We start from the raw sequence: 8,808 nt of genomic DNA, 5'->3' as shown, positions 1-8,808 counted from the left end.
CATGTGATATTAATGATATTGTTTGATAATTTCCACATTCTGTGGGATCACCTTTCTTTGGAATGGGTACAAATATGTATTTAACTGCTAGCCAGAAGGCTGGCAGTTCAAGCCCACCAGCCACTCCCCAGAAGGAAGATTGGGCAATCTACCTCCATAGAGATACCACCTCGGAAACCCAAGGAGGGGTCGCTATGAGTCAGATAATGACTCGATGGCAGTGAGTGAGGTTTTAATGGATCTTTTCCAGTCAGTTGGCCAGTTAGCTGTCTTCCAAATCTCTTGGCATAATCGAGTGAGTGCCTTCAGTGGGGCATCCAATGAGTATTCCTCAATTCCTGGAGCCTTGTTTTTCACTAATTTCTTCAGTGCAGCTTCAACTTTTTCCTTCAATACTATTGGTTATTGATCATATACCACCGTCTGAAATGGAGAAACATCGACCAATTCTTTTTGGTACAGTGACTGTGTATTCCTTCCATCTTCTTTTGATGTTTCCTGCATCATTCAATGTATTGCACATAAACCAAAAACTAAACCAAACTCACTGCTGTCAAGTCGGATCCGACTCCTAGCAACCCCTCCTTGAGTTTCCAAGACAGTATCTCTACGGAAGTAGATTGCCCAATCTTCCTTCCAAGGAGTGGCTGATGGGTTTGAACCACCAGCCTTCTAGTTAGCAGTCAAGTGCCTTAGGCACTATGCCACCAGAGCGCCCATATTGCCCATAGAATCTTTCAAAATTGCAACTCTAACCTTAAATTTTTCTTCAGTTCTTTCAGCTTGAAAAATGCGAACTGTGTTCTTCTCTTTTGGTTTTCTAACTCCAGGTCTTTTCACATTTCATTTTATAATAATTGACTTTGTCTTCTCAAGCTGCTCTTGGAAATCATCTGTTTAGCTCCTTTATCTTGTCATTGTTTCCATGTGCTTTAGCTACTCTCCATTCAAGGGCAAGTTTCAGAGTCTCTTTTGATATCCGTTTTGGTTTTTACTTCCTTTCCTGTCTTTTAAATGACATTTCGCTTTCTTCATGGGGATGTCCTTATCATCCCACAACTCATGTAGTTTTCGGTAATTGGTGTTCAATGCATCAAATCTATACTTCAGATAGTCTTTAAATTTAGGAGGGATATTATCAAGGTCATATTTTGGTTCTTGTGGACTTATTTTAATTGTCTTCAACTTCAAGTTGAACTTGCATGTGAGCAGTTGATGGTCTGTTCCACAAGCAGCTCCTGGCCTTGTTTTGGTTGAAGATATGAGTTTTTCCATTGCCTCTTGCCACAGATGTAGTCATTCTGATTCCTATGTACTCCATCTGGCAAAGTCCTCATGTAATCTCACCACTTGTGTTGTTGAAAAAGGTTTTTGCAATGAATAAATAGTGCAAAATTCTATCATGTGATCTCCAGTGTTATTTCTATCACCAAGGCCATATTTTCCAACTACCAGTGATTCCTCTTTGTTTCCAACTTTTGCATTCCAATCATCAGTGACAATCAACACTTCTTGATTGCATGTCTGGTCAATTTCAGATTACAGAAGTTGATAAAAATCTTCCATTTCCTCAACTTTGGCTTTGACGATTGGTGTGTGAATTTGAATAATAATAGTATTAACTGGCCTTCCTTGTAAGCATGTGGATATTATCCTATCACTGACAGCATTGTACTTCAGGACAGATCTTGAAACATTCTTTGTGTCAATGAATGCCACTCCATTCCTCTTCAATTTGTCATTCCCAGCACAGTAGATCATTTGGTTGTTGTTGTTGTTGTTATGTGCCGTCGAGTCGGCCCCAACTCATAGCGACCCCTCCTTGGGTTTCCGAGGCAGTATCGCTACAGAAGTAGGATTGCCCAACCTTCCTTTTGAGGAGTGGCTGGTGGGTTTGAACCGCCAGCCGTCTGGTTAGCAGGCAAGTGTCTTAGCCACTATGCTACCAGAGCTCCCGATCATTTGGTTAGGAGATTCAAAATGGCCAAAACTGGTCCATTTCAGTTCACTAATGCCTAGGACATCAATCTTTATGTGTTCTATTTCATTTTTGACAATTTCCAATTTTCCTAGATTCATACTTCGTACATTCCATGTTCCAATTATTAATTGATGTTTGTAGCTGTTTCTTCTAATTTTTAGTCATGCCACATCAGCACATGGAGGTCCCAGCAGCTTTACTCTCTCCACATCGTTACGGTTGGTTGTACTTTGAGGAGGCAGCTTTTTCCCACTTGTATTTTGAGTGCCTTCCAACCTGAGGGACTCTTCTTCCAGCACTATATTGGATAATGTTCAGGACTATTCATAAAGTTTTCCAGCAATCTATCAGATAGTGTTTCACTGCTATTCATATGGTTTTCACTGGCCATTTCTTTGAGAAGTAGATGGCCTCTTCCTTCTTCTGAATTTGTCTTAGTCTGGAAGGTCTGCTGAAATGTGTCCACCATGGGTAACCCTATTGGCATTTAAAACAGCGGTGGCACAGCCTCCAGCCTCAACATCAACACACAAACCACCACAGTATGGCAAACATGACAGACATGTTTTTCTCCTTTAGTTGTTCCAAACCACTCTGATTCCTTTCCTGGCCTCCCCTAGCTTTTCTAGCCTGCCACCAGCTCCCACTTCATTTCCTGCCCTCCCCTAGCTGTTCTAGCCTGCCACCAGCTCCCACTTCATTTCCTGCCCTCCCCTAGATGTTCCAGCCTGCAGCTGGCTCCTGCTTCTTTTCCTGGCCTCCCCTAGCTGTTCTGGCCTGCCGCCAGCTCCTGCTTCCTTTTCTGGCCTCCCCTACCTGTGATCTATGGGGGTGCAAAGGGCTGGAAGGGCTTTGAGTTTCAGATGGTGAAGAGCAGCAAACAGACTACAAGTTTCCTCTAGCTCTCCAGACTTCTAGAGACTTGCTTTTTATATCCTTGTCTCAAAAGATATCAACTAATTCTGTTACCTAAAGAAAACTATAGTTAAGCAAATCTTCAAAACAACAAAGTTACTTAGAACAGGGTCTCAAACGTCAATATCATGTTTATTTGTTAAATTGTTTGGCCTTCACTTCTAATAGAAGGAGCTCTAGTGGCTCTGTGCTTAAGGCATTAGGTTGCTAACCAAAAGGTAGGCAGTTCAAAACCACCAGCTGCTCTGTGGGAGGCAGATGAAGCAATGAAGCAATCTACTTCTGTAAAGATTTACTGTGAGTTGGAATCAATTCAATGGTTGTGGGTTTGGTTTTTGGGGTTACATCTAACATTTCCCCTCCATTAATGCAATTAAAGAGCTCTGGTGGCAGAGTGCTTAAGGCATTTGACTGCTAACCAGAAGGCTGGTGGTTCAAATCCACCAGCTGCTCTACAGAACGAAGATGAGGCAATCTACTTCCATAAAGATTTATCACCTTGGAAATCCAATGAGGGTCACTATGATTTGGATTCAGCTTGATGGCAATGGGTTTGATTTTTGGTTTTGCTTAATGCAATTAATTCAGAACTTAAATTTTACTTAAAGATTACTTAAATTGCTTCAGTATTTCTGGTATCTCAATTGTATCAGTACATATCTTTGTTTAGCATGTTGTTGGTGGTGGTGTGTGCTGTCGAGTCAGACCCATCTCTTAGAGACCCCTCCTTGAGTTTCTGAGGCAGTTTCACTATGGAAGTAGATTGCCCAACCTTCCTTCAGAGGAGTGGTTGGTGGATTTGGACCACCAGTCTTCTGGTTAGCAGTCAAGTGCCTTAAACACTACGCTACCAGAGCTCCTTTGTTTAGCATAGGAACTTGATTTTATGCCAGTCATGTGAAAATTACAGAATGTCATTTCAGCCTAGAATTAGGTTGTTGTTGTTGTTGTTGTTATGTGCCATAGAGTTGGCCCCAACTCAGCGACCCCTCCTTGGATTTCCAAGACAGTGTCACTATGGAAGTAGATTGCCCAACCTTCCTTCCAAGGAGTGGCTGGTGGGTTTGAACCGCCAGCCTTCTGGTTAGCAACAAGTGCCTTAGGCACTACTCTACCAGAGCTCCTTAGGTAGGATTAAAATCCAGTATTTTCTTGAAGGAATAATGTCACTAGACTGTACAGTCCAATGGAGTTGGAAGCTTTGTCTGTCTTATTCACTGAGTATCCCAGCAACTAGTATAGTCCCTTGTATATGGTTATTGTTGTTGTTTGCTGCTGTCAAATCAGCCCCCTACTCATGGTGATCCCATGTACAATGGAACATAATGCTAGCCTGACCTGTACTGTCCCTATAACTGGTTGCAGATTGGACCTTTGTGATCCATAGGGTTTTCCTTGGATAATTTTTTCAGGAGTAGATTGCCAGGCTTTTCTTCCTAATCTGTCTGAGTGTGAAAGCTCTGCTGAAACCTGTTCAGCATCATAGTATCACACAGTCCTCCAGTGACAGACAGGTGGTGGCTACACATAAGGTACATTGGCCAGGAATCAATCCCAGAGCCTCCCTCATGGAAAGCAAAAATTCTACCACTGAACCAATAATGTAGGTACTTCATTATTATTTATTAAAAGGAATGAATTAATTAATCTCCTAAAAGTGGTTTGGGTTAAATAAAGTTGATTATGCTTTTAACCTGACAGAGATCTAGCAAAATACCATGCATTGCTCAATGAGTCACAGGCAAGAGAGGAACATAGCAATCTACAGGGTCAGTAGTAGGCACTATAGGTCATCCAGGAGCACAGTGACTTTGCCACTTCTATATTATCTGATCTATGCAATTAAGGTAACTGGTACTTTCTGAATCTTCACTGTTACGGGTTAAATGGGAATATTGCACATATCCAAGCATTCTAGTTATCCAAACAAGCAGCCTTTTTTGGTCAAATTTTCTAGACTCCATGTCTCATTCTAAAATTAGATAAAATTCTCCTCTTACATGAAATTAAACTTATCACTTTAGTGGATCAGGTTACAAATTACACAATAATATGCTTCATGAAAAGTGTTCCAGAGAACTGAGGAGAAAGATAGCTTTTGAGTAGGTATATATTCATAAAAGATTGAGGTTACTAATACATTATGACATCTCACTCTGAGTCTTTGAGTGTCTATCTATGTGAAGATTCTATCATTATTTTGCAGATAATTTACCAATCCTCCCCACAGTATCCAGAGGCCATTAAATAGAAAAATTAGTATTATTTCCCCCAAAGACTAAAAGGAAAACTGAAGTGAATAAAGTTTACCTGAGCTCATAAAGCAAATCCATGAAGGAGTCAACCTGGAGAATTAATAACTGAGGTTAAAAAAAAAAGAACGTCACCATCAAGTCAACTATGACTCATGATGACTCCATGTCTGTCAGAGTAGAACAGTGCTCCATAGGGTTTTCAATGACTGATTTTTCAGAAGGAGATCCCCAAGCCTTTCTTCTGAGGCACGTCTGTGTGGACTCAAGCCTTCAACTTTTCAGTCAGGAGCCAACTGCATTAACCGTTTCTACCACCAAGGAGCTATACATCTGAACACAGTGGGACTCAAAGATTGGGCCAGTATTTTCATATGTTGTTGTTATTGTTACGTGCCATTGAGTCAGGCCTGACTCATAGCAAATCCTCCTTGGGTTTCCGAGGCAGTTACACTACAAAAGTAGATTGCCCAACCCACCAGCCTTCTGGTTAGCAGTCAAGTGCCTTAGGCACTATGCTACCAGAGCTCCTTTTCATATAGAGAAAGTCTACTTCCTTAGATCTTCATACCTTGGGTTTTTTCCACATTAACCCAAGCTAGCCACAGTTATCTGCCAGAAATATTATTGACACATTCAATATTAACCAGAATGGTGAGTCAAAAAACTTTCAAATGATCCATTTTACCATACCTATCTTTTCATTTGAATTAAATTTTTAAAATCAAATCAATGCTAAGTATAAGTTACTTATCATCTATATGATAAGGATAGGATACATTTTATTCTGCATAATATACTTCTAGAAGAGCGTTTCCTAAAATGGAGTTGTGTATTTGGCTACCATGCTGAGGACTAAGCAGCACTGTTCTCACCTGTCTGCACCCTGCAGGGGTGATATTAATGGAGGGGACTTGTCAGGCATCTGGACTAGACATTCATTTTGGTTGCTAATTAGCAATCAGAAGGTAATATACTGTCATTATCTTGTGTTTGCAGAGTCTCTTTCATGGCAGATGAAAATTTGAAGTTTTCTCAACTCATTTGCAAGACTGTTTCCATACACAGGGAAGCTATGGAAAGAAAATATAAATCATGTCTTTCATCTGCAATATGTAAATAATGTTTGGCAGTGTGGAGGAGGGAGGTCTTTATTTTATTTGAATATAGGTTGTGCAGAGAACAGGGGGAGCCTATCTAACTCCAGTGGCCCTTGACCTACATTCCACTCCAGCCACCTGCTCCTTCAATGGCCCTTCCAACCTCATTATCACCCAAAACAGCACCATATCAGAAACTGTAAAGTCTAAAATTACACTGTCAATCATTCTATGTCCAGCTTCCTCACATACTCACCCCTACACAACTGCTTGCCATGTTGGTTCACCCATTTACAGACTCTGTATCTCCTCCTAGTCTGGTATGCCCTCCCTGAACTCAGGTGCCCTGAACTCCTCCTTCCCTTGCACATACAATTTTCTCTTCTCTCCATAACTGCACCCCATATTATGGACAAAACCCCACCAAAGATCAATAATATAGCCCACTTTGTGTATTCAGCACCCAAGCTGTTTCCTATATTTCTATTAAGGGAAAAAATAACTCTGGGAAATGGTGTAAATCTAAATCATGACCTCTGACCTCAGCAGGTTCTACAAAAAAGCACCACCCCACAGAAACAGCTCTCATTAAGATCGACAAACTTTCACACCTCCTATTACATAATCTCAGAAGCACTCAGAGCTGGTCTCTTCCTCCTTCCTGAAACATGTTCTCCATACCCCTTGGTTCCTCTCCTACCTACTGCCTGTGCCTTCTCAGTTTACTTTATTGTCACCTCCTCGTCTTCCAGCTCTCTGGACATTGCATGACTCAGGGCTTAGCCCTTGGTTTGCCTCCCCACCTTCATTCACTTCCTTGGTGATCTCATCCAGCTTCATGACATTAAATCCCATCTTGTCCTGACAACCCCACATTTATATCTAAACCTGAGCCTGTTCCCTGTTCCTTGTCAGTAAAACTACTTACTCAACATCTCCACTTGAATGTTTAATGGACATCACAAACTTGACATGTCCAAAAAAGAACTCTCAATTTTCACCCCTAAACCTTATCCCTTCTGATATTTTCCATCTCAGTATATGGCACCACCATTTATAGGGTTCCTTTGGCCTAATACCATATTTTTGGTGCCTCTCTTTTTATCATACCTCACAACCAATCCATTAGCAAAGTATCTTGGCTCTATCATGAAAATATATCCTGAATCTGACATCTTCTCATCACTTTCACTACCACCACCCTAGTGTAAGCCACCATCACTCCCATCTTTAGTACTGCAGTAGCCTTCAAATTAGTCTCATCACTTCCACCCTTGCCAGCCTCACTTCTTTACATACAACATCAATTAAACATCATTTTAACACATCAATCAATTCATTTCATATACTCTGTGTGAAACCTCCAATGGATTCCCATCACACTTGGAATAAAATCCAAAGACCTTCCCATGGCCTACCAAGCTCTGCTTGGTCTTTCCTCTGGATACGATATTTGAGTTCTCTCCAAATTTCTGTTCTATGGGGACCAGCACCCTGGACCTCTTTGCTGTTGCTCAAACAAACCATTCATGTTATTCCCTCAGGATTAACTGTTCCCTCATCTGGTAAGGCTTATTCTCCAAGAGGTTCACTCCTTTTCTTCATTCAGATCCCTGCTCAGAAATCATTCCCTCAGAAGGGACAGCACATGGACACACTCTAGAAGGCTCAGGAAGAATCACTCTCCTTCCTGTCCTTTCCTCAAAGGAAGCATACATTCTGCCATTCAAACCATGACTCTATGACCACACTCACATGTTCATTGCCTGCCTGCTGCAGACTGACAGCCACTTGGTTTGGCTGAGTTCTAGAGGATTCTCTCTCTTGCAGCAGTCATATTTTCCATCCCTGCTACTCTTTGGATGTTCCCAAGTCACTGATTCCCTGGCAATGGCCCAAGATCTGCAGGAGCTAAGGTCTTTTAAGAGGTTCTACAGCCTGCATTCTGGGTAGAAGTCTAAATGATACTTGGTAAAGGAGGAAGATACAATTAAAGATTGAAGGAATGATGAAAAACTACTCAGTATGGGTAAAGTAGAACACAAAGCCTCAAGTCTATAACCTCCATTGCCTTGAAGACCCAGGCAGCCTTCCTCAAGGTTTTAGGAGAGGCAGTGGTACCTGTGTATCAATTAGAAAGCTGACTATCATAACCTATTTGAACCTCTACCTCCATTTTTTCTATGCTCTATTCCACTGGTTCTCAACAGAGGTCTAAATTTCCCCCCAGAGCACATTTTGCTAAGGAGCTCTGGTGCCACTGTGGTTAAGGCATTGGGCTGCTAACCAAAAGGTAGGTAGTTTGAATCCACTAGCCACTCCAAGAGAGGAAGATAAGGCAATCTACTTCCATAAAGATTTACAGCTTTGGAAACCCAATGGAGATTGTTGTGAGTCAGAATTGACTCCATAGCAGTACATTTGGTTTTGATTTCTTTTAGAGACATATTTAGTTGTCACAACTGGGGAAGTTGCTATTGGAATCTAGGGTGTAGAGGAGGCCAGATATATTGCTACAATGTACAGGAAAGGCCTCACAACAAAGCATTATCCCTTGTAA

The 8,808-nt window shown here is 41.4% G+C and overlaps 1 protein-coding gene across 1 annotated transcript in view; it reads left to right on the top strand.

The window, feature by feature from the left end:
* HECW1 (HECT, C2 and WW domain containing E3 ubiquitin protein ligase 1) overlaps window positions 1-8,808 on the top strand; it is a 438,073-nt gene that overhangs the window by 379,256 nt on the left and 50,009 nt on the right. The window lies entirely within an intron of this gene.

Source organism: Orycteropus afer, unplaced genomic scaffold (assembly GCF_000298275.1).
Source record: "Orycteropus afer afer isolate SDZICR_OR568_19922 unplaced genomic scaffold, OryAfe1.0 scaffold00077, whole genome shotgun sequence".
Lineage (NCBI taxonomy): Eukaryota > Metazoa > Chordata > Mammalia > Tubulidentata > Orycteropodidae > Orycteropus > Orycteropus afer.
Note: the sequence above shows the minus strand (reverse complement) of the source record. Positions and strands in the feature narration are given on the sequence as shown.